The sequence below is a fragment of the Peromyscus leucopus genome, chromosome 2, assembly GCF_004664715.2.
Source record: "Peromyscus leucopus breed LL Stock chromosome 2, UCI_PerLeu_2.1, whole genome shotgun sequence".
Classification (NCBI taxonomy): Eukaryota; Metazoa; Chordata; class Mammalia; order Rodentia; family Cricetidae; genus Peromyscus; species Peromyscus leucopus.
Window position 1 is genome coordinate 48802345 of NC_051064.1, and position 24508 is coordinate 48826852.

Consider the following 24508-nt stretch of genomic DNA (forward strand, 5'->3'; position numbering starts at 1 on the left):
CAGCACCTCCATCTCACCTAAACAGACACCCTTTTCCTGTGACTCCAAGCAATTCGTGACATATCCAAACAAAGCTATGGCAGAGAAAACCTAGCTTCTGAGGTCTGTAGGCTTAGATCATAAAGCAGCAACAGAGGATGTGTTGATCTCTGATTTCAACAGAGGAAAGTCATTTAGCCTTTAGCTCTGCTCTCCCATTTTACAGAGTCCCAGAAGTTTGAAAGCCTTCATTTTATTTCATCTATGACCCATTTAGTTTAATCTGGTGGGATTTCTGCTGCTATAATCTAATCAATTATTCTTGTCTTTTTTCTAAAGTGGATTATTATATTCATGGGCAATCTCGTTTTGGTGAGACTATTTATCTGTAACCCTTTATGTCTTTTTCAGAACAAACTTTCTCATCCTTTGTAACATATACAGGCTGAGAATTTTCCAAATCATTAAATTCTGATTCCTTTTTAGTAAAGTATTCCTTTTTCATTTCTTTCCTCTTGCACTTTATTATAGACAATCTATACTAAAATATATCATACACATTACACTATTTCATATTGAAAATCTTACATTTTGGGGGCTGGAGAGATAGCTTAGCAGCAAGGAGTGTTCACTGTTCCTGTGAAGGATTTGATTTCAGTTCCCACCTCCCATACCAGGTGGCTCATGACTGCCAGCATTCCATCTGCAAGGTATTTGAATCCCTTTTTATTCTTTGTTGATGTACAAGCTAATACACACATACATGTACATAGTATTGAAAAAAATAAAATCTTTTTAAAAAATTTTAATGACTGTGCTCACTTGTTTTTAAGCAAAAGGCATGTCTGCACTAATTTCTGTAAAAATCTACCTGGGTAGCTCTATTCCAATTTCAGTTTCCTGGGACCAAATGTAGTGCATAAATAATGACATAGAATAATGAGGAAGAGCACTTTATTAACTGTAGTCAGAAGACCACAGAAGACGCTCAGAGTATCTACTATTTTACAGGTGATCCTCATGCAAGGACCTACTGTGCCATCCAACCTTGAGGTTAGAATGGTTTCTCACAAGCTGCCTTGCCCTCACTTCTGCCTCCAGTATCAAGACCTTTATTTCCTGCACACACCTTATAACTTCCTGTTTCTACTTACATTATGACCTTTCATTCCATCAGCTGCCACACTTTTGCATATATAAGGTCATGGTTTAAAGCTCCCTTAAACTCCATCCTTTTCCTATGAAGGCTCCTATTTCCAGATACATATAAATTGCTCTTCTCTGAAAACACTGAGAGGCTGCAATCACTCCGTCAACTGTGCCTTCACAGGTTTGTCAGTAAATTAATAAAAGTTTCTAGTTTTCATTTTGCTCTTCCACATGAAAGTCTTGAAGTCAGTTCTACTTACCCTTTATCTCCACAGAGAAAAACAGTATCTGGATGTCAAAGGTAATTCATAAATAGTCATGACTGAAAGAATGAATGCACACATGTTCAAAATCTCTCTTCTTGTTCCAAATGTTCTCTAACTCAGTTTATAACAATTCAGAAAAAGGATCATTTCTTCCATCAATTAAATCTTTGTTTTAGTGGACTAACTGTTTGTGATATTTATTTATGTTTAATTCAGCAATAGTTGTAAATAAGTAGCACTTTTGCTCATCTGATATAGTATGATTATAAATATTATTTATGAAGTAGTACCTTATATTTTATAATATTTATACATGCATCCTTTCATTATAGTCCTCTTTGTCTTAGATCCGTATTCTCAATCTTCATATCTGCACTCTTTGTTAAAGTTCCTCATTTATGTAGTATGCAACATAAAATTATTTTGGTTTTTTTACTTTTATAATATAATGTTAATATCTATTTGACTGCTGTGAAAGGTTTTTTTTTTTATTTTTGACTCAACAAAGTGTCAGGCTTACAGTGAACCATGCTTAGATAATGATTGATGATTGTACTCCTAGTCTCACATGTAATCAGCAGAGCGAGCTAGCTGCTCACTGATCAGTGCTTTTTTCCTGAGCACTGTGCGTGTTTCCTATCTATGTATTCTGTCATATGATTATAGCCAGTGCATCTGAATGATATTGTATAACATAATTCTGATGGCATGCTTGTTTCCACATGCCTTCCAATACAGCTCAACAAACAGAATAATTTGTAATTCATAGCTTTATCAGATATATTTATTTTAAATGCATTTGTATTAAAAAAAATTTACATATCAAGTATACTTCATTTTTTTTTTTTTTTTTGGGTTTTTTTTTTTTTTTTTTTTTCGACAGGTTTCTCTGGTTTTCGCCTCTCCTGAACTCACTGGTAGCCAGGCTGCTCGAACTCACAGAGATTCCGCCTGCTCTGTCCCGAGTGCTGATTAAAGCGTGCGCCACCACCGCCCAGCTATGTCATCTTTTAATATATGTGTATAGAATACAAGATTTAATCAGACTAAACAAAACTTTCTCAGGCATTTACCATGGTTAATTGAAAGTACTGAGGTTAGTGCACGACAAACACTAGTATTAACTATCACAGTCACATTACTTTGGGTATATGTAAAGCCATTTAATAAGAAGGTTGTGGCTAATCAAAGCAAGAAATGGGCATGAAACTTTTCGTATGAATGTGCAAGAAATGGGAGACGCAATAGTAGGTTCCTGTGAAGCTGGCTGTTGCCCCTACAAGAGTGAAGGGTGGCTGACAGGACTTCCAGTACTGTAGATTGCCCATTTAACAGGCAGCTCTCACGGAGCGTGCACCCCTGCTGTTTGCAAAACTCACTTTGAATATATAACGCCAATTATAGGAAATGAACATGTCAAGATTTTGACAGGTGTCTAAGAAGTGAAAATATTAAATTTATTTATGCATTTTCTGTTTTAAATACCTCTGGAAAAATATTGACTAGTGCAGCTTAAAAGGACTTTACATGTTCACCTCCATATGAAAGAGCCATGACTCTTCTCCACAAGCCTCAATAGAAAGATAGAAAAGAATCCAGGTCAAAGAACATAAGCTGATACACAGAAGGAGTTCAATATGAATTACACACTGATGGAATGATCTTTGAACAACCTGGAAGTCAATAGCTACAGAAAGATGAAAAAGAAGAAAAAAAGGATGAGACAAGTACAAACACACACACACACAAAAAAAAAAAGGCTTAGAGACCTGACAGGCCTTCCTCTTCTAGGACTTTAGGGCATGTTCTTAGCACTTAAGTGCATATATTTAATATGCAGTAATTAATATTTTATTGTCATTCTTCAAAATGGAAAAGAAACAAGAAATACATCATGCATTTCTTAACCCTGGTAGAACATAGGTTGATAAACATATAGTGATATGACACAGCTTTTGTATTGATGATATACAATTATAACATCTAATATCACATAATTAGTTCTCTTTGCAACTAGAAAAATGCTTATTTATGGAACCAAAATTTATTCATTTGTTTTCAACAAAGATCTACAAATCATTTTATTCTGTTTCTATCTTAAAAATATTTCTCTCATTTATTCATTTATTTAATTTGCATGATCTCATGATCTCAAAGTTATAATAATTATTTTTATAAAGACAAAGTTAATGGCTTATGTATCACCTATCAATTTCTTCATTAAGATTAGCAGAAAAATCAGCAGTAGAATAATCATATTGAAAATTACTTTGGGTGATATTTATCTTTAAAGGGTTGGCACTAATTACGATTATGCAAATAATCAATGTCAATAATGATCCTGAAAAGGTATAATCTGGGGTGTCAGAAAACATGATTATAACAAAATTTTCATAATACATTCCTGCGATCTCCTTCAGCAGCTACCTAAAGAGAGAATCATACCTTAAAGGAGATCTTACATTTTTCTTTCAAATGATTTTAAACACTGCATAGTATATATACAAGTTTTAAAGATGACATGAAAAATGAATTTTGCATGCTGGCATATTTCCAAATATATAATTTTAGTTTTATTATACCTCATATATGCTTTAAGTATATGTCGCTTAAAACCTGAGTCATATAGATTTTTGAATCTACCATCTTACAGGGTAGTGAGTATTTGAGAAAAAAATCTTAAATAGCTGAAAGGTAGACACAGGGAGTAGAATCGCCATAAATTTTCCATGTCTAAGAAATATGGCATTCTCTGATTCATTTCTTCCTAATCCCTAGTGTTTGCTCCTCCTAAAACTATGCCTTTGGGAGCTATACATTCCTGTCGATTTATCTTTTTTCTCATTCTCTTGAGGTTTTTTATCTCCCAGGGTGGCATACCCTGGGAAATGTGGCAGGAGTGAAAAGCAGAGTTAAATGCATGAGAAAGGCAATTGGAAAGAAGTAAGAAATTCATATATTACTCTGGAAAAAGATAGGTCAGCCAGATGTGTGTGGGGGTATCCATGGAGAGACAGAGAGAGGATGGGGCTGCCAGACATAGAGAATGAATGAATTCATTTTGCTATTAAAAGGAAGTTGCTTGACTAAATACCGGTTTAGCTTAATCTCTGACAGTTGATTTATCTGAGAGATGATGTTAAAAAAAAGTCAACAAAATTGGTGAAAATAAACAAGGTCAATGGTTAGGAAAATGTGTAGATACCTAGACATTTTTCTTTTCATAAAGTTTCTTTTGGGTAGTTTTATAAACAGATGAATAGGCTCACTCTACATATGCTTTTCAAAGCCTAACCTAGCAAGTGATGGTGAATTCAGTGTTAGGGAGCTTAAATAAAACAAATACAGGCCAATTGTTCCTGCTTATGTGTATATGTGCTTATGCTGTCTGCCATGAAACAAACTCTTCACGGCTATAAAACTGAATTATCCTAGGATTAACAGCAGCTGTAGCAGATGCGCATTCTCCTGGTGCCAAGATTCAGACCTAGCCCCATCGTGTGCTAACTCCAAAACTTGAGCCTGTTATCTCCTTCTGATAAACTTTATTAACCTATAAAATGGGGGTAGCGGGGGGGGAGATTTGACACATTATTACATGTATGAAAGCAACTGCTCACTAGAAGAATTTCAATTAACATTAGCCAAACCATAACTGCTGTTGTTAAGAACATGGTCTGCAGTTTTAAATTTGCTTTATCAAGGTTTTATATGCACATGGAAAAATGAAGCTATTCAACTATGAAATAAGTGTAGAGAATCATTATTAAAACCCATTAGTTTCTTAGATATATGTCCTAATGCTTACTTAGAAAAGTTTTTCAGTTTGAACTCCAACAGCAACACTCCTAAATCAGATTATAAAACTTAAAACTACATTGCAGGGAAATGTTGAGTCTCAGTTAGTGGAGTGTGCAAGATACTTCTTGCTAATTTGAATGATTGTGTTTGACATGTAGATTACTGGAAGTAGTCTAGTCTATCAAGCATATCCTCAAGAGCAGCATCTTCATCCTGGGAATAATATACAACAAGATTCTCAGAAGATTCTAAACATTTTAAAACCTGAGAATGAGAGTCATTGGCCTAAAGATGCATATATAACACAGAGATGCTAGGAACAAATCTAAGGTAAAATCTATTGTCGTTGGCCGGGTAATACATCTTTGAAATGATTATTTTCTTAGTTCAGGTTTTTGTTTTTCTGCTGAGATGAAGCTCTCCTTTACTTCCCTCTGATAACTTCCTGAGTCATACCAAACTTTTGTCATTATTGCAGAAGATTCTAATAAGTTCTTTATAGGATATTGAACTGATTCACCTGTTATTAAGTGTATGAGTAGATCTTGAAGGGCAACTACCATTTTAGATTTTTGGCAGTGATTCAAGAAGCAGGTGATTTGTACAATCCTATGGCCTTGCTTGTAGGCAATGTAACTCTTATGATCCTCATTGTATTATGGGTCTGGCACTGGTACTAAAATAAGCAACTTTATTACTAGTTTAAAGTTAATAGGACAAGAAACAAACACAGATTTATCACAAAAAAAGGCAATGGGAAAAATATGTGGCCTTCACCATGGAGAATTCTATTCATATAAAACAACTACTATTTGAATTAAGGCAAACCTAGACATAATGTAGGAATCTGGAAATCTTTAGTTAGAAGATTCTGTGCAAATTCAACAGTCATGAATTGAAATGTAATACAGTATCTGAAGTGCATAGCCAGCTTTAAGAGTAGTCTCAGGATGAATACAAATGAAGACAGTTTTAGGAAGGCCCTCATTTCCCTTCCTATTATCCTCTGAGGAAAGCCATTCTCTATTAATATGAGAGCTGCTATCTTAATATCTGCACTGCATTCATTGATTGTGTAAGGTTTTTCTCATCCACAGAAAAGGTGACAACACACTGGAAGTTGGGGATTATTGAAAGCTCTTCCTCTTGATTTTACATTGAACAAGTCTACCCCACCTACTGTGCACAACACAGAATGGAAAAATGTAATCTTTGGGTATAGGCAAGATGTCTATTCCCATAGATATATTGCTAATTATTACCAGAATTGAGGCCAGATTCTGAAAGTATGACTGTCTCCAAGAGAATGCTCAACAGGTTCCCGAGGGATCATATGTGAACAACCCAAGCTTATTCAACTCACAGGGACACAGTGGCTATCCAGTTAGCAATCACTAGGATAGATGAGTTCATTTGAAAAAAAAAAATTCAGGTAAGATAGGCAGACCAAGTATTTCCAACATTACTGTTGAGTATGAAGAACAAAGGGATTTGGGTTCTTTTATTTACAGATTAATGTTGCTAAAATGTACTGATATTTCACAGGATTCAATCTGCAATCTGAAAATTGCTTTTCCAGGTAAGTAAGGCATATTGTAGACTAAGTTTTCATAATGCTTAATGGAGATAATCTTTACTCACAAATTTTTATTTTGTATTTCTTCAGTCATACATCTTCACTGGTAGAAATACAAAGAAGCACTGACTATATTTTAATAGTACTTCATCATAATGACATTGGTAGGACTTCTATATCTTGAGGACTTGTAGTATATTGGGCAGAATGGCAGGTGCTTTGCGCATACTATCTCTTACTTCAGTGTAGTCTTTTCAATACCTTATAACACATATATTAACAAAGGAAATTAGAACATTTTAAGTTACTTTTTTAAGACCGCATACCAGTTACCCATAAAGGCTGATTAGAACTAATTCCATTAAACTTTATCCTTGGTCATAAGTGAGACAACTGCCCATATATTTATCAAATATCAATTGTTTTTACACCACCCAAACGTTCTCATGTATGAACTTATATGAGTAGTTGAATACTTACAGAAATATGAATTCAAGAATAATGATATATAAGTGAAAATCACATGTTCTTTATTGAGATAAGACAAATGTGCATCTTTTCTAAGTCGTGCATTAAAACTTTAGGGTCTTGCCTTAAATCTAAAGTTTCCCCTCCTCACCCATCATAAGGCTTGAGACAACACATCAGTAGTCAGTGTAGTCATTCCTGCCATCAAGTAACAGCAAGGTGGGTCTCAGTTTGCTCAAATTTCTGTTTTCACTTCTATGCTCTGGATCTGATAAAATCTGCCTTTTAGAGCTGTTGTGATAACAGTACTAACACTAATAATACACAGAGTTGGAACATATTATTGAGTTCTCTAGCATGTAACAGTCAATAAACAGGATTTAGATTCTGAAACTTACAGATTTAGTTAGAGTCACTATTTTATTTCATGGTCAACTCATAATGATAAAACTGCCACATATATTACACACAGAGACATGCACACATTTTATGCTTGCCATTTTCTTTCCAAGAGCCAATACTTTAGAACTGTTTCTTCTTACCACAACAAGAAGTATTGTCAACACAGATTCTTCCACTTCATTTGGGATACTTCACATACACGGATTCTACATCTTGAAACCATCCTCAGTATAGCCTAAAAATGAAACAAAAAATTTGGGAACAAGCAAAAAACTTACTTTGCCCAACAATTATTATCTGACTATTTTGATTAAATTCTGAAATAAAAATTACACATGTATTTCCAGACTGTAATTACATGAGTCAAACTAATGTATTGTTCCCCAATGACACTATTGCTTACATTTTCTCATAAATAATTTCATCAGATGTGTTTTTGTAAATCAATATATATTTTTATAAGCATTAGGAAAATAACTAGAATGTAAGATGATTTTCACATCAAAGAATTTGGATTAAATTTAATTTGAAACAAAATGTTCTAAATACCAGCAATAGCATATAACTGATAACATGAAGTATTAGAGAGATCAAATTATGATTTATAACTACTATTAGAAAAAGATTTGTAGCTTAAATATATCCTCATCTTCTTTTTCCCCAAAACATGTTAGAGAGTTCACTCAGGGTTTTAAGCATGCCAGACAAGGTCTCTACCAAAAAGCAGCTTTCCCTGATCCTACCATTTGTTATTTGAAGAGATCTAGAGATGTCTTTCTAAAAGACAATTTGAAAATACCTATAAACTTAAGTCAAGGAAGCAGGTAGGCTAACTGCTGATTTCACCTCTCCTTTCATTCCTCCAAATCCAATCTCTAAGTTTTATCCCAAGCTCTGTAACAGACAACCTGCTGCAGGCAGCCTCTCTTCATCCCTGCCACATCTCCAGATCACACAAATCTTTCCCTCCAAATTCCATTCCCACTTATTCTTTTATCTCAGCCCCAAACTGCAGCAGGCTTTCTCTTGGAACCTACCAGCCAAGCCTGGCAGACAAGAAATGAGGCCAGTGAAACATGGAGGCAAGCTTCAGCTCTTCACTTTCTTTCCTCTCTTCCATATCCAATTCCCCAGTCTCGCCCCCAGCTCTGTAATAGACCACCTGTTGTGGCCTCTCCTCATTTTCTGCCCCAATTCCCAGGAGATTAAACAGATGCTAGTGGAAAGCCCTGTTTTCCTCTCTCCTGTGGATCCAGCCTATCTCATTGCCATTTCTAAGAGTCAACTTCTAATATCTAGAAAAACATTTTACCTGGAACCCCCACTGGTCACACATTTCAGTTTCTCAGAATAATATCCTACCAGTCCAAACACAGAGACCACACTCACTTAAGAACCATAGATTGCAACAGAAATTGAGGAACAAAACACTTACTCAACAAAGGATAGATACTCATACCTAGAATTGCAATCAGCTCAAATACAGACTTCTAGACCCTACTGTAAAAACATAATCAATAATAACCATGACCATATTTTGACAGGGCAGAACAGTACATAAATCCCTCCATTTGTATTCGTGCTGTAGCCATTTTAGGTTGAATTAGGATTTTATCTCATTGATTGTGAATCCCATGGAAAATTGCCCAATCCTATTTAGGAACCCTAGGTCAAGATGCCTCAGGTAACTTAGCATACCATCTTTATTGCTTGAGCAAAACCTCCAACTGCAGCTGCTGAACAAGATACAAGGATGTGATTTTGACCTTTAAAACTTCTTACCCTAAACACTCATCACTATACTTGGGTCTCAAATACCCTAGTATAGTCCCAGTTGACTAGAATAAAGAATTTTAACTGACTTTACACTGTGTCTGAGTGGTCATCTCTGGTGGGCTCCTCGTAACAATATGTTCCCACAAACAAAATGTTGAAGGAAATGAAGAAAACAGTTCAAACCCTGACAAAAGAAGTAGAACCAATAAAGAAAACCCAAACTGAGGGAGATCTGGAAGTGAAAATTTTAGGAACTCAAATAGGAACCTCGGTGGCAAGCATCAACAAAACGCACAAGAGATGGAAGAAAGAATCTTAGGCATTAAAAACAGCATAGAAAAATTGAATACCTAATTCGAAGAAAATGTCAAATTTAATAAAATGCTGGCACAAAACATCTAATAAATCTGAGACACTATGAAAAGACCAAACCTAAGAATAATAGGAATAGAGGAAGGAAAAGTAACCCAATGTGTTCTCAGAGCACAGAAAATAGTTTAAAAAAATCTCAGAAGAAAATTTCCCTAATCTGAAGAAGATGATGCACATCAAGATATAGGGAGCATAAAAAACACCAAGTAGAGTAGATCAGAAAATAAATTACCTTTACACATAATAATCAAGACACTAAACATACAGAACAAGGAAAGAATATTAAAAGTTGCAAGGGAAATAAAAAACTAACTGACATATACAGGCAGACCTATCAGAATATCACTTGCCTTTTAAAAAAGGGAGACATCAAAAGCTAGAAGAGCATGGAAAAATATTCTACAGATTCTCAGAGACCATAGATGCCAGACCAGACTATCCAGCAAAACTTTCAATCTCAATAGATGGAGAAAATAAGATATTCCATGATAAAACCAAATTTAAGCAATGCCTAACCACAAACCCAGCCCTACTGAAGGGGCTAGAAGAAAAAAAAAATCCAACCAAAAGAGATTGATCCCCCCCCAAGAAAACACAAGTAATAAATAACCCCAGACCAGCAAATCTAAAGAAAAAAATACACACAAACACACACAGACACACACACACACACACACACACACACACACACACACACACACACCATCACCACCATCAACAAAGTAGCAGTAAGCAACACAAAACTCATTTATGTCTCTCAATATCGATGATTTCAATTCCCCATTTAAAAGAGACAGACTAACAGAATGGATATGAAAACACATCACCTTTCTGCTGCAATCGAGAAACACACTTTATAATCTATGATAGATATCACCTCAGGGTAAAAAAATGAGAAAAGATATTCCAAGCAAATGGAACTAAGAAGCAAGCTGGTATAGCCATTTTAATATCTAATAAAATAGACTTCAAACCAAAATTAAATATTGAGAAAACAATTAACCCAATTAAAACTAGAGTATAGACCTAAATAGAGAATTGTCAAAGAGGAAACGCAAATGGCTAAGAAACATTTAAGAAATGTTCAACTTCCTTAGCCACAAGAATACACAAATCAAAACTTCTTTGAGATTTCATCTTATACCTGTTAGAATGGCTAAGATCAATAAAACAAGGAGCATCTAATGCTGGTAAGGATCTGAAGCAAGAGGAACACTCATCCATTGCTGGTAGGAGTGTGAACTTGTACAGCCATTATGCAAATCAGTGTGGAACTTCTTCAGGAAGGTGGGAATCGATCTACCTCAAAATCCAACTATACTACTCTTGGCCATATACCTAAAGTATCTTATCCTACCAGAGGGACACTTGTTTAAACATGTTCATTGCTGCTCTATTCATAATACTCAGAAATCAAAAACAACTTAGATGCCACTCAACTGGTGAATGAATAAGGAAAATGTGGTACATTTACACAGTGGTGTATTACTCAGCAATTTAAAAAAATGAAAAATTCAAGCAAATGGTTAGAACTATAAAGAAAAATCATCCTGAGTACATATTAGCTCTTACATCAATGATAATCAAGCTACAACCTGTAGAACCACAAAGGTTAGGTAGAGTAAGTGTCTTAGGGACAGGTAGATCTCATTTGAAAAGGGAAATAGAATAGATACTTATGGATGGAGAGTGTGAGAGACTGGAAGGGAAAGATCAAGGGAGGAGGCAGAGGGGAGAGGGGCACATTACTGCTGGGGATGTCTTTCTGTATGCTGAGAATGTGTGTTGCTCTGATTTGGTTGATAAACAAAATGCTGACTGGCCAGTAGCCAAGTAGGAATTATAGTATAGGCGGGATAAGAAGAGAGGAGAATTCTGGGAAGAGAAAGGCTGAGTCAGGAGTTGCCAGCCAGGCATGGAGGAAGCAAGATGTGAAGACAGAACTGAGAAAAGGTACTAAGCCATGTGGCTAAACATAAATAAGAATTATGGATTAGTTTAAATGTAAGAGCTAGTCAGTGGTAGACCAGAACTAATGGCCAAGCAGTTTTAATTAATATAAGTCTCTGTGTGTTTACTTGGTTCCAAGCAGCTGTAGGACTGGCAGATGAGAGAGATTTGTCCTGACCATGGGCCAGGTAGGACACAGGAAAACTTCAGCAACACATTACAGAATATAGGGAGAGAGAGTTAAAACTGAGGGGTAGTGGGGGAAATCTAATACAGGGGAAGCTTCCTAAAATATATACACATATGAAGGACATCTAAAAGAAATCACACACAAAAAAAGAGGAGACAAAGCCCCAATTGCCCATCTCTTGTCAACAAAGGAAGCTTCCAGTACCTGGATTAGGTTACATCTAATTGAGTTGTTGGCCAAATGGTTGCCATGGGTCCTATAGCAGCCTCCAAGCAACCAGTGTATTGCCAAGACTATGGGTTGCTCTCCAGAAACTGACACAAAGGCACCATTGCTAAAGACAACACCTACACAACTCACTGAGCATGGAGAAATCAAGCTGGGACCTACATAGAGCCTTCATCTCTATGTACTAGTATCTTTGGTACAGAAAAGTACTCTGTAAGATACCAAAGGAGAAACATAAGTATCAAACCAGTCACAAACTCTTTGATCTACAATAGTGTCCTGTCTGAAAGACATGCTAGTGCATTGGTGGCACAAATTCTGATAAAAACCAACCAATACCTGATTTGCCTGAAGGCTTCTCCATGAGATGCAACCCATACCCAACACTTGCTTGGGTGACTAATATCCTGAGATTAGATAGTTCAAAGACCTAAGGTTAAAAAAAAAAAAGACTACTGTTCTAAAAATAAAAACAATCAGGGGAGGAGGGGGCAACCAAATGACTCTCAATAGCAATCTGCTATACTCATAGATCAATGTCTGCTCAGCCATCACTATAGAACCTACTTCTGTAACAGATGAAATACAGAGACTACCAGTCAGAGATTAAGGAGAGAATGAGAGACATTGAAACACTCAGCCCTAAATGGGATGCCTCCAACAAATCCCTCCACTCTGGCTCAGGGAACCCTATGAAGGAAGAAGTGGAGGGAATGTAAGAGAAAGAGTGGGTGAAATATCAAGAAAACAAGGCCACATAAATTTTAACATGATTGTTGCACATTTGAGCACACAGAGCTTGACACAGCTCTCATAGAGACCGCACAAGTATGCACCAGTTGGGGGCCTGGAACTGCGTGGAGAAGTGGACACATGCCCCCAGCTCTAACCCAGAAGTCATCTCCAAATGATAACCACTTGCAAAAGAAAATTTAATTTTCTCCAAGGGAGTCTGAGTGGTGAACAAACTACTCTTAAGGGTAGGCTGCAAGTCCAGCATTAGAAGGCCAACAGAAAATGAACTCAACAGTATTTTTGGATGTCCCTTATCTTATAATGCCATGTGAGGGCACTTCCACTTATTTATTTATTTATTTATTTTTAATTTTCCCATATATATCTTTTTACCTGACAGGTCCATTGTCTATATATTATGGCTTCTAGTACAGTATTTTTATGGGATTCCTGCATGTGCTAATGAGGGGATCTCTGTTTCTTATTCCTTCTCTTGAATTCTTTTCCTTCTATTTGTTTTGTCCATTTCTGATGTGTTAGTTTTGTTTTACCTTATTATGTTCTATTTTAATAATTTTAATTTTTATTATTATCCCATAGGAGCCTATTTGTTTTCTAACGAAAGACAGAAAAGGGTGGATATGGATTGGCAGGGAGGTGGGGAGGAACTGAGAGGAGCAGATGGAGGGGAAAACTAAATCAGGATATGTTATGTGAAAAAGAAAACAAAACAAAACAGAACTGTCATCACAGAGCGTTCATCCAGTAACTGACAGAAGCAGATGCAGAGATCCCTAGTCAAGCACCAGGCTGAGCTCCAGGAGTCCAGTCAAAAAGAGAGAAGAGGGATTCTGGGTACAAGGGGCATCAAGATCATGATGGGGAAACCTACAGAGACAACCAAAAGAAACTAATGGGAACTCATGAACTATAGACCAACAGCTATGGAGCCTCCACAGGACTGGACTAGTCCCCCATATGTAAGACAGTTGTGTAGCTTGATCTGCTTAAGGGGGTCGCCTAGCAGTAGGAACAGGATCCATCCCTGGTGCATGATCTGGCTTTTTGAAGCCTACTGCCTATGGTGGGATACCTAGCACAGCTTTGATGCAGGGGGGTAGGGCTTGGACCTGCCTCTACTGAATGTACCAGGCTCTGCTGACTCCCCATGGGAGACCTTGCCTTGGAGGAGGTAGGAATGAGGGGGGGTTGGGGGAGAAGGCTGGGGGTGAGAAGAGGGAGGAGAGAGGGATCTGTGATTGGTATGTAAAATGAATAGAAAATCTCTTAATTAAAATAACAAAAACCCAGAACCTCTATTTTTGATAATAGAAATCAAAGAAACAAAAACCACCAATAACACAGCAATCTAGCACTTCTAGTTATTTTGTCAATCAGTTTGATAATTATGAGAAATAAATTATTCTACAGATAAACATCCTGTTCCCAAGTAGAGATACTATCGGTAAATTTACCAGGGATTACTCTTTGTTGCCCAATTTGTCCGTTCTCATTTTCAGACTATCTGTCAATATCAATCCAACTCTTTCTCTTTGTTTCCTCCCTCGCTCACCTTCTACCCTTCTGCACACACAAGCTTTCTCACATGTACAGACACATCCAAACACACAAAAAATTTCAAGTTATTGTTCAAAATTATAGTGTAATCTTATAAAAGTCAATGAAGTCACTGTTATTGATCAACCTAATTCTATACCCTTTAATAGCTATTTTGGTTTTATTAAAATAGAGACTCCTTAGAAATAATTAAATAAAATTCTGATTATGCAAGTCACAGTAATGAAATACTAAACACTATGTTTGTGCCTTCCTGGATGTCTGTTTCTGCAAAAGAAACAGAACAAAATGAACAGTTATAATTGCATTAGATGGCATAAAGGGTCTCTCTTCTGAAAAGTTAAATACAAAAAAAAATAGCCCACAAGGTCTTTTAGATAATATTGACATATCAAACATACTTGATAGATGAAACCTAGTTACAGAATGTGAACAAACAAGGTTGGTTGAATTTCCCTTTCAGTAAAGGCCACTTAAGATTTTGTGTGTTTTTTTTTTTTTTTTTTTTTTTTTTTAAGCTGTCTTCAAGCCACAAACCCAAGCTCCACATCCTGCTTTGAGACTGTGGCATTGAGATTCTGCATACCTCGCTTCTCCTTTGCCAGCTGGCTTCCTTTAGAGTTCCATATTAGGCAGCATAAAAGGGAGACTAAGGAGAAGGGCTCCTTCCTGGCTGCTTGTGGATGTCTGCATTTCTTCTACAACCACCCTTCACCCTCAGAGCTGAACTCACTTTTTAAGCCCTTTAGAAGTTGCTCACTCTGTGCTACCAAAAGTATCCTATAGGTCTTCTGTCCCTTCCTGGCATTTCTTGGGGTTTAACTCTGTTTGAGCTCCTGTGACCACTTGACTGACTGCATAATTTCCTCTCCAGTAACTGTACCAGAGTCCTGAGGGGTTCCTCTTTCAAGTTCCCAGGGCTCACTCATTCTCAGTTCACACAGGAGAAGGGCTTTCCCATTCTACCATGCTGTATAGTCTCTGAGGCCTGCTTTTCTTTTCAGTTCTCCAATTGCACTAAAGCCCACGATTCCTATTAAAATTTACACAGTAAAATAGCACATCTCACTTAATTTTCCCTGACTGAACCCTTTAAAGTATCTGTATTTAAATTTGAGTTTGAGGGCAAAAAGACTAGGTAAGGGCAAATGAAGAATTTAATACTTTTATATACTTCTCCACTAATTTTTTTGTGTAATCTTCAGGATACCCAATGAAACAGATGGATGTTTATAATTATTTCATTAATAAATGAGTGATCAAATTTATTGTATTGTTGCAATGTGTGCTCACTTTTTATATATTATTCAATTCCTTTATTACTAAAATTTGAAGGTGTAAACTACATCAGGTCAATTTAATGGGAGAGGACTGAAATTAAAGCTAAATTGCATGTCATATGGTAAGTATAGAGTTCGTCAGTGGCAAGCTGAGCTCTTTATTGACTGAGTGCTGTGGAGGGATATTCCTCCTTCTCTCCCTCTAGGATGTCAAGTGCTTTATGCCCTGGAATCCATGATGTGTTTTGCAAGGCTGTAAAGCATGCATTCCACTCCAGCATTCTCTTCTTAAACACACCTCAGAGAATTGTGTGAGTATTGAGGGGGGCAGGGAGAATCACAATGTGGAAAGGAAAGCAGACCGAAGCCAAAGACTCACTGGACCTTACTTTTGTGTTTTAATAACAGGACCAGTGTTTCTCTAAATATTTCAGTGACTGAGAGTATGTGTTTGAACAGACCGAAATGTCTCTTTCCAGCTATTTGTAGTTATTGTTCTTAGTTTCCTCACATATGAAATGAACCTATTGATGTCATGATACACAACTTACAAAATGGCTGCAATCACTTCTGACATCTATCCAGGACATCAAGGTAATCATACCTTTCTCTTTAGACCACGAAGGAATATATGTGTAGGTAACACATAATTAGAAAGATCCTATGAAATAGGGAATAAAGTTTTAAGAGAGTGAGAAGAATGAGGATAAAAAAAAAAAAAACACATAATATGAGTGTGTAAGTGGGAATGCTAGGGATTAAAAAACATAAACAGGAAATGGGGGTAGAGAGAAGGAAGACAGGAGACTATAGGAAAGGATAAACCAAAACTCAGTATTTATAGAAATATCACAAGAAAACCTACCATGTTGTCTCAAGGCAAGAAGAAAAAAAAATCATTTCTAAAAATATAATCAGAGATAAAATTAAAATATAAGGAGAATAATTCTTGTTTTCTAAACTTTGGAAGAAGGTTTTATGGTAATGAAAATCAAATCTAAATGAACAAGTTCTCAATTTAACAGCTACATGAATATAATTTTAAAGCCAGAAAACACAGCATATACACACATGCACATATACAATTTCTCCATCTTTTAAACACAGATCAGCTTTATTGGTGGTTTGCCAGTGGATGTAGAACACTAGAATAATGCAGCTTCTAGTGCACAGAAAGCCGTGTATTCTGTACTTTTTCTCTTGGAACTCTTTTCACTGTCAGTAGAATGAAGGTAATAGATGGGAGTTTGGAAACAGGACATAAAGCTAAACTGTTTTCCTAGCCCTAATTCTGCCATGGAGTTTCGGTTTTGGTGGTGGGCAAGAGCATGAAAATATATTAAACAGTCAAAGTAATATCCCATGTGAAGCACTGCAACTTCAGAATGGCCATTCTAAATTTACAGAAGTTTGTTGAGATACATAGACCATGGGTCGGTCTGGTTAATTTGGGGGTGTGGTAGTTATTTTATTTGCAATATTTTATTAACTCATAAAGGTTAGTAAATTTAAGAGACTACTTTTTTTTTAGAAGAAGCCACCCTAAGGTGTAGTGACATTCTGTATACCTGGCAGGAACACATGGGTATTAGCATTTTATATCATTCAGACCCAGGTGAACTGCCAGATGACCACAGCTGCATAACCCCAAAGGAGGGATCAGCAGATGTGCTGAAGAGCTGAGCCCAAAATGCTCACCACGAAACGAGAAACAAGGGAATTGGGGTTCATGTCACTGCGCTTTGGACTGGTTTGTTATGTCATAATAAACTGCAGATAGTTGGTTCAATTTCACCTTCTTTAAAGAAGAAAATTAAGATGTATGTAAAATGTATATGCATGCCAATGGCTAGAAAGGAATAAATATCCAAAATGAACTAGTATAACAAACTTCTCCAGTATCTCCATGGGATATCTTATAGTTAGTCATAATGATGACTCTTAAAGAAGTGAGTCACCAGGTAGGAGTTAGAAACTATAGGACCTAAGTGTGGTTTGAGACAACTAAATCAAATCTCTTTATGATCCTTAAGTACTATACCTGGCTGTGAGGATAAAGGAAGTTGGAGGACATTAGCTCTCAAACTCTTGGGAAATAGAATCCAACTTGACTTTTCAAAATTATGGGAGACTAAAGACCATCAGTGTATTTAAATTATAGTAATTAATTTTTGCCATGTATGGAATTCAGAATTAGAAACTTAAGATATTTTCATTATGTATCGATAAGTTATCATTCAAACATTAAGCAATTTGAAAGTAGCCATAACAGAAATATTTGCAAACTTAATGCTCTTAAACTTTCCAAACTTGAGAAAAGTTTAGAAATACATATGTAATCCAAATTTTAAACAAAATATGATTCAAAGTATTGAATATTTACATATTTACAAACTCATAACATTTATATATGCTGTCAATAATGTTAAATTTCTTTATGGTAAATACTTACAAATCAATGTATTTTGGTATAAAAATAGCCATAAATACAGAATATGGAAAATCTATAACTGACATTATCATCCATAAAAGGATGATAGTTAGGTTTTTCAAACCAAAAAAGTTTGTGAAGAGTTTTGGACTGTTCTAAACTATTTTGTACATTCTCATCTAATGAAAGTCTTATCTAATAGAAGACATCCACCTTCATCTACATTTAGTCTGTGTAATATACTTTTGTTAAGCATATGAAGAAAAATCCAGGCTGATGTAGACATACTAAAGACAGAGACATTCCAAGTGATTTTAGCTGTTTTATTTTTCTTTTGATTTTATAATGACCTTCCAGGACTAGAGGTTTCTCAAAGTTTAATTGTGTTGTTAAACATTAAAGCACAATGAACAACTTCCAGACTGTTTTATTAAATCCCTCTGGTCTTGTTAGCGGACCTTGTAAAAATACAAACTTGGTCCTCAAACACTAGCCATCTGGATGAAAGTGCCATATGGTAATGATGCACACCCTCAAAAATATCCAACATGGACTACCAAAGTGACCCTTGCCGATAATATCACCAAATGTCATCAGATGATTGTTCCTTTTCAATATAATGTCAAGGTTATAATAGAACCCCAAAGACTTTCAAGGTTCTGATTTACTTAAATATTCACCTAGATAACTAGCAAATATAACAAAGTAGTCCCTTTCCTTTGTTCTGTATCCCCAAAGATGAGAACTGCATAACTTTTGCATGAATGTCAGTCTCACTTTTATATTAAAACTTAACAATGAAGAGTGTTTATTTCAGTTTGCAACTCAATCACACAAGCTTATTTTGTCCATGACAACAGCCTTCTTCAGTTTATAGCCAGAGTGCTTCATGCATACTTCACATTTCATCACAAAGAATATTAAGATTTCCACCAAGGACAAGCTATAAAGTCATCTCTGCTACTTCATCAAGGACACCACTAACGGAACTGGATGTTCTCTGTTTATTCACTCCAAATAAATAAGGGTGAATAACACAGGGACTTGTTAGTCTGTCACTACCAACTTGAAAGATAAATTTATCTTTTACCTTTATGCTGTGAGAGAAATATTCAATAGAACTAAAATGTAAACGACATCATTTTACTTTGAAAATATTTTCACCTAACAGACGCTCAAACAGCTATGGAAACCACCATAGTTCGAGGACTAGAATTTTGAGAACAAATCTCAAATAGTGATCTAATGAAGAAATCAGTGGATAAAATGCTTGCAGGAGTTTAAAAACAGGCAGCCTTCTGTAGATGAAGGTTCAGATATGCCTTCAGTTTAAAATAACGAGGGTTAGGCTAAAGGAAAAGTCTGTTCATCTGTGATCTACAACTTCCTTTCATTTGTATAATGGCATACCTACACCGAAGGATGTAAGGACTGCTGACTAGCTCTAACAGAAACTAATTTGAGAGAAGTGGCACAGGATAGGCAAAGGGGAGAAAGTTACAGAAAGAAAGAGACCAAGAAACACACAGAAGACACAGTCTGAAGCAAAGGAAGATTAAGAGAAAAACATTATGGAGAGAAAGAAGAAAAAGTGAGAGGAGGGAGAAAGAAGGCACAGAAAGTCAACCAGGCAAAATAGACAGACAGAGACAGAGTGACAGTGAGAGAGAAAATGGTTGGGGTACCAGAGGAGCAAGAGAAAGCAACATCAGACAGGGAGAGTAAGACTGAGAAGGATAAAGGTGAACACCTTTGCTTTGAGATTGTTGTCACATAATCACAGACGCCAAGATCATTATGTCTCTTTGTGGTGTATTTTGGTTACATGCGTATGTGTCCTTCAGTGCAGCACATGAAGTGCTTGCCCTTCTTCATAGTGAGAACTAAAAGCAGCACTAATTGTTGGTGAAGGAAGCGAGGGAAGCCCTGCAGTGGAAGAAAGCAGGCTTCTTGACCTGCAGCTAGAAAAATGGTTTGGTGTGTTGTAGGGAGAGCTGGCCCTGGGCATCATGCCTGCCTACAAAAATGCAAGAGTCATTGTCATTGCTTTTATTTTGCCCCTTATCACTCAAGCTAGTCTTATGGAAAAGTCAAAGCAACTCCCTCTAAAAAGACATAATCTCTTGTCATTGACATGTGTAAGGCATTTTCCTTTCCCAATATGAATTACCAATGGTTCTCTGACATATAGTAGGTATGTTTAGATTGTGTTTAGATTAATTTTACTTTATGTCAATTGATGGTCTGCCAGAATGTAGTTATATGGTTATATGCACTACATGGATGCCTAGTGTCTTTAGATATGAGGAGGTCGGATCCTCTGGTACTAGAATAACAAATGGGTTCAAGCTACCCTGTGAAAACTGGGAACTAAACCCAGGTCCTTTGCAAGCATAGCCATGACTGCAGAGCCATCTCTCCAGCACCTATGTCTAGATTTTTCAGTGAAGACTTAGTAAAGCTCTACTTTGCATTTAAACATAAAAATCACAAACTCACTTCTCAATAGTCACATTTTCATCATTAAGTACAAGAAGAGACATCGTATCATATCCACCATTGGTAAATAATCTGAAAAGCAGCAATTAAAGACAGTGAACCCCCTTTGTCAAGCAATCACCACTGTGCCCCCACCTCTGGTCCTGTAGAATGACGTGAACATGGTGATTGATGACTACATCAAGATTTTTATGTGAGAATATCACATGGAAATTGAAATTATAGACTCTTATGGAAACAAAAGCCAGCTCAGCTCTGAGTACTGTGGGCAACAGCCCGAGCTCCAGGAGGCTGAGTGCAGCACTGGGAAGAAAAGTGGGAACCTGAGCTGTGTGGAGGGCAGTCTTCGCTCTGGCTACTGCAAGGTGGGGCAGGAAGACAAGTTGACTCTGCTCTAGATCCAGTAACTTTCCAAAATCATAACTAAACACTGTAATTTATTAAAGTGATGGTTTATTGTAATTACAGTGATACTGTTTCTGGATGTCGAAAGTGAAGCAGGACCCTCTGCGTATTCCCTAAGTTATGTGATTGATGCCTGTGAACCAGAAGATGATAACACATGTACAGACCATAGAGTCAGTCCTGTGAGGTGCTATTTATGCTATGAACACCTTCTCTTATTCCCATATTCTCTCCTCTTCCTCTGTCTGCCCGCATCTCCCCACTTTCTCTCTGTGTTTGTACATTGTAAAGATTCTGACAACAAAAACATTTTAACAAACTTGTTTGACCACAGAAGCATGGCTACTTTTCCTCAGATGTTCCCTTATGAAGACAGAGTTTGTGAGATGCTGACTTTGCTGACCTTGCTACCTGAATCTCCGTGACTCCAGGATTCTGTGACTTCAAGCAGAAGATCTGTGGAATATAGCAACACAAAGTGATAGAACAGGGAATTGACCCTAAAATAGCTCCATGTGCCTCTATAATCCAGGTGTTTAGACTGAGTATTCAGGAGCATGGCAGCTGGGGAACACAGAGAACGGCTTATGACTTACTCTAAATATAATAAGCATACTGTGCACTATGTATGTGAAACAGTCCTTGGACTATTTACTTAAGAACACTTCATTTTAGGTCAATGAGTCTGAGGGGGAAATTTTCACTTGAAAAGACCAAAAAAAAGTAAAGGGAGATGATAGGAGTTAAATATCTGCTCCTCAGACAATTCAATGCCAAATTGCAACGTGCAGACTTACACATGTGAAATTTGGCAGAAACAGGGAGGTTTGCTTTGGAGGAGAACCAGAGCAAAAATCCAATGCCTGGAATAAACATTAAGAGTTTATTTTATGGATACATCCACCCTTTTAGTTCAGTGTCCCCCAGATTCCCCTAATCTTTATGATTCTTGCTTGCCTGTCATCTGTCCCTTTCAGGTGAGGCTTTGCAGCTCCAGGTGGCAGTAATAAAGTCCACACATAGGGCTCTCTCCATCCTCAGTCTGGGGTATATAAACTTTGATTTCATAGGAGAACAGTTGTTTCAGTATTATTTTTTTAGTTGTTTCAGTTTTTAGAATGAGAAACATTTCCCCTTGGATGCTTTGATCTTTCAATATCATTTTTTTGTGAGGAAACTCAGATGATTATAAAATAGTTAAATATGGGAAAATAAATGTGACTGAAATATTTTAATATTTAGTAGAAAAAAATTCCATGAGCATTCTATCCCAGGACTTCTACTCACCACAAATGATCATTTCTCAGCAGTCAAATGCTGTAGATCATGCCAACAGGAAAACAAAGAGGCTGGTACTATTATCATCTCCATTTTGTTAATTAAAAACTCACAGTAGATTAATTTCCTCAAAATCACATAGCTTTTAAATACTAGGTCATATTTCTGTTTGCCTAATTCCTGAATCCAAATCTGTAGTCATGCTATCCATTAGTAATTAGCTCTTACGCTATGCAGCCAGAGTAGCTGTATGAGTCCAGTTCTGATGGCACAACAAACTCTCTGTGCTCAAGGAACATTGTGGATAGAAGAGTCTGATTTAGCTCACAGTTCTGGAGGGTCTAAGGAACAGCCCAAGCATCAGCTTTGCCCAGATGAGACCTTTTCAAGGATTATATAACTACTGTGGGAGCACATACAACAGTAGAGAACACATCTCGAATTAGGAAGCCAGGGAACAGCTACAAATGAACTGAAGTTCCACTAGAGTTAATATAACTCCCCACTAAAGCTACCTTGACCAAACTTCTCTCTATGGACCCATCTCTATGGTCCCATTATCTCAACATCACCTCCCTCTTAGTATCAAGGTTTCAACATTTGAACCTTTGCGGAATAAGTGTCCCCAAACCACAGTAGAAAATTCATGACCATATTGTAAGGCTTGAGTAATGGACCATCTAAATTCTCATCATTGTTAACTTGATGAGTTTTAATTACAGGTATTCTGTGAGCTAGGGATGCATCTAAACCTTATGGTGATAAGGTCTTCCATGGATACAAGTTTAGTTAAGGAAAATCTAGACAATATCTAATGTTGACTCTGCTATGACTAATCAAATTATTATGAGCTAACAATCCAACCAAATGATCAATAAGAAAACAATAAATAACTTCAGGCAATGAGAGCAAAAGGAGTTTGTAGGACCAAATAGGAATTCTAGGATGATCTCATGAAGATAAAATCCTGAAATTCCTTTATGACATGCCCATAGTATTTCCTGAATGAAGAAAACATTTATACTGAGTTTGAAATAGGCTATATGACTCTCTAGTAACTGGCATCTTACTTCTGTTCAGTAAAATAAGGACCCTTAACATGCTGTTTGTGCTCTAATCTTTGGGAAAAATAAATGCTGAGAGCATATACTGCAAAGATCAAGAAGAGAGAGGAGGGGGGAGGGAGGGAACAGGAGAAAGAAGGTGAGGAGGAGGAAGAAGAGGAAAAAAATACTCATCTTGGAAAGAATGGGAGAAAGCATATTTGCCTAGTAATAGTGATATCCAAGGAAGAAAATCCAGCCAAGAGGGTACTCATAGTAATGATTATCTGTAGGTGAAATCAGAATCAACACTTAGGAGAAGGAGCAGAGACTGGTGGCAGCCAGTGCTTAGCCCAGAAATCAGAGGCCTTAGTGATGACACTTGTGGAGTTGGCAGCTTCCACCACCTGTAACCCAATGCTGGAGGAACTGCCCATCATACTGCCTATCCCTTACTCATACTGCCCACTCCTCGACTTACTCATACAACCAACTTCTCAGGCCTTGGAGTCCTTGAAAGCAAAGTCATGTCATCAAGGTTTGCTGAACTTATCCTATCATGAAAAACACTGAAATGACAATGTGATTCAAACCATTGAGATGGAGAACAAAGAGAAAAGCAATAACAACAAAAAAGACAAAACAGTCTCACCATTAGAAAATAGTAAGTAAACAAGGTTCCTTCGATTATATTAAGACGTGTCTTGTCTTTGCTGAAGAATATAGTAGATAAAAGATTTGGGAAAGATATGAACTGGATTGAGAACCAGGATGGCGTGAGGTCTTGGTACATTAGACTAGCCCAGCAGTGCAATTAGATGAGAGCAGAAGGACAGGAATAATTTAAGAGTAGAAGATGAATAAATAACCAAAATGAGAAAAGCAAAGATAAGAAAAACATATGTCTGAAGTTGAAGTCAAAATGGCTGAAAAATCAAGGAATTAAAATTTTCAAATTTTTACACCTGTGTTCTCCTCTTGCTCTTACTTTTCCTCTTCTGCTCTTAACTCCATCCCTCACCCCAACAGTAATTTCCAAGATTCAGTTAGTCGGCTCTAGCCATCCATTTCTAATTGTGAATAGCAATAAAATTACTGTGAC

General features: G+C 36.7%; 1 protein-coding gene across 4 annotated transcripts in view; it reads right to left on the minus strand.

Annotated features, from left to right (window-relative positions):
* Lingo2 (leucine rich repeat and Ig domain containing 2) overlaps positions 1-24508 on the minus strand; it is a 1171857-nt gene that overhangs the window by 955229 nt on the left and 192120 nt on the right. For all 4 annotated transcript variants that reach the window (XR_003735524.2, XM_028878475.2, XM_028878483.2 and 1 more), the window contains exon 2: positions 7782-7876. The gene's annotated coding sequence lies outside the window, so the exon portion shown is untranslated. The remainder of the gene's footprint in view (positions 1-7781; positions 7877-24508) is intronic.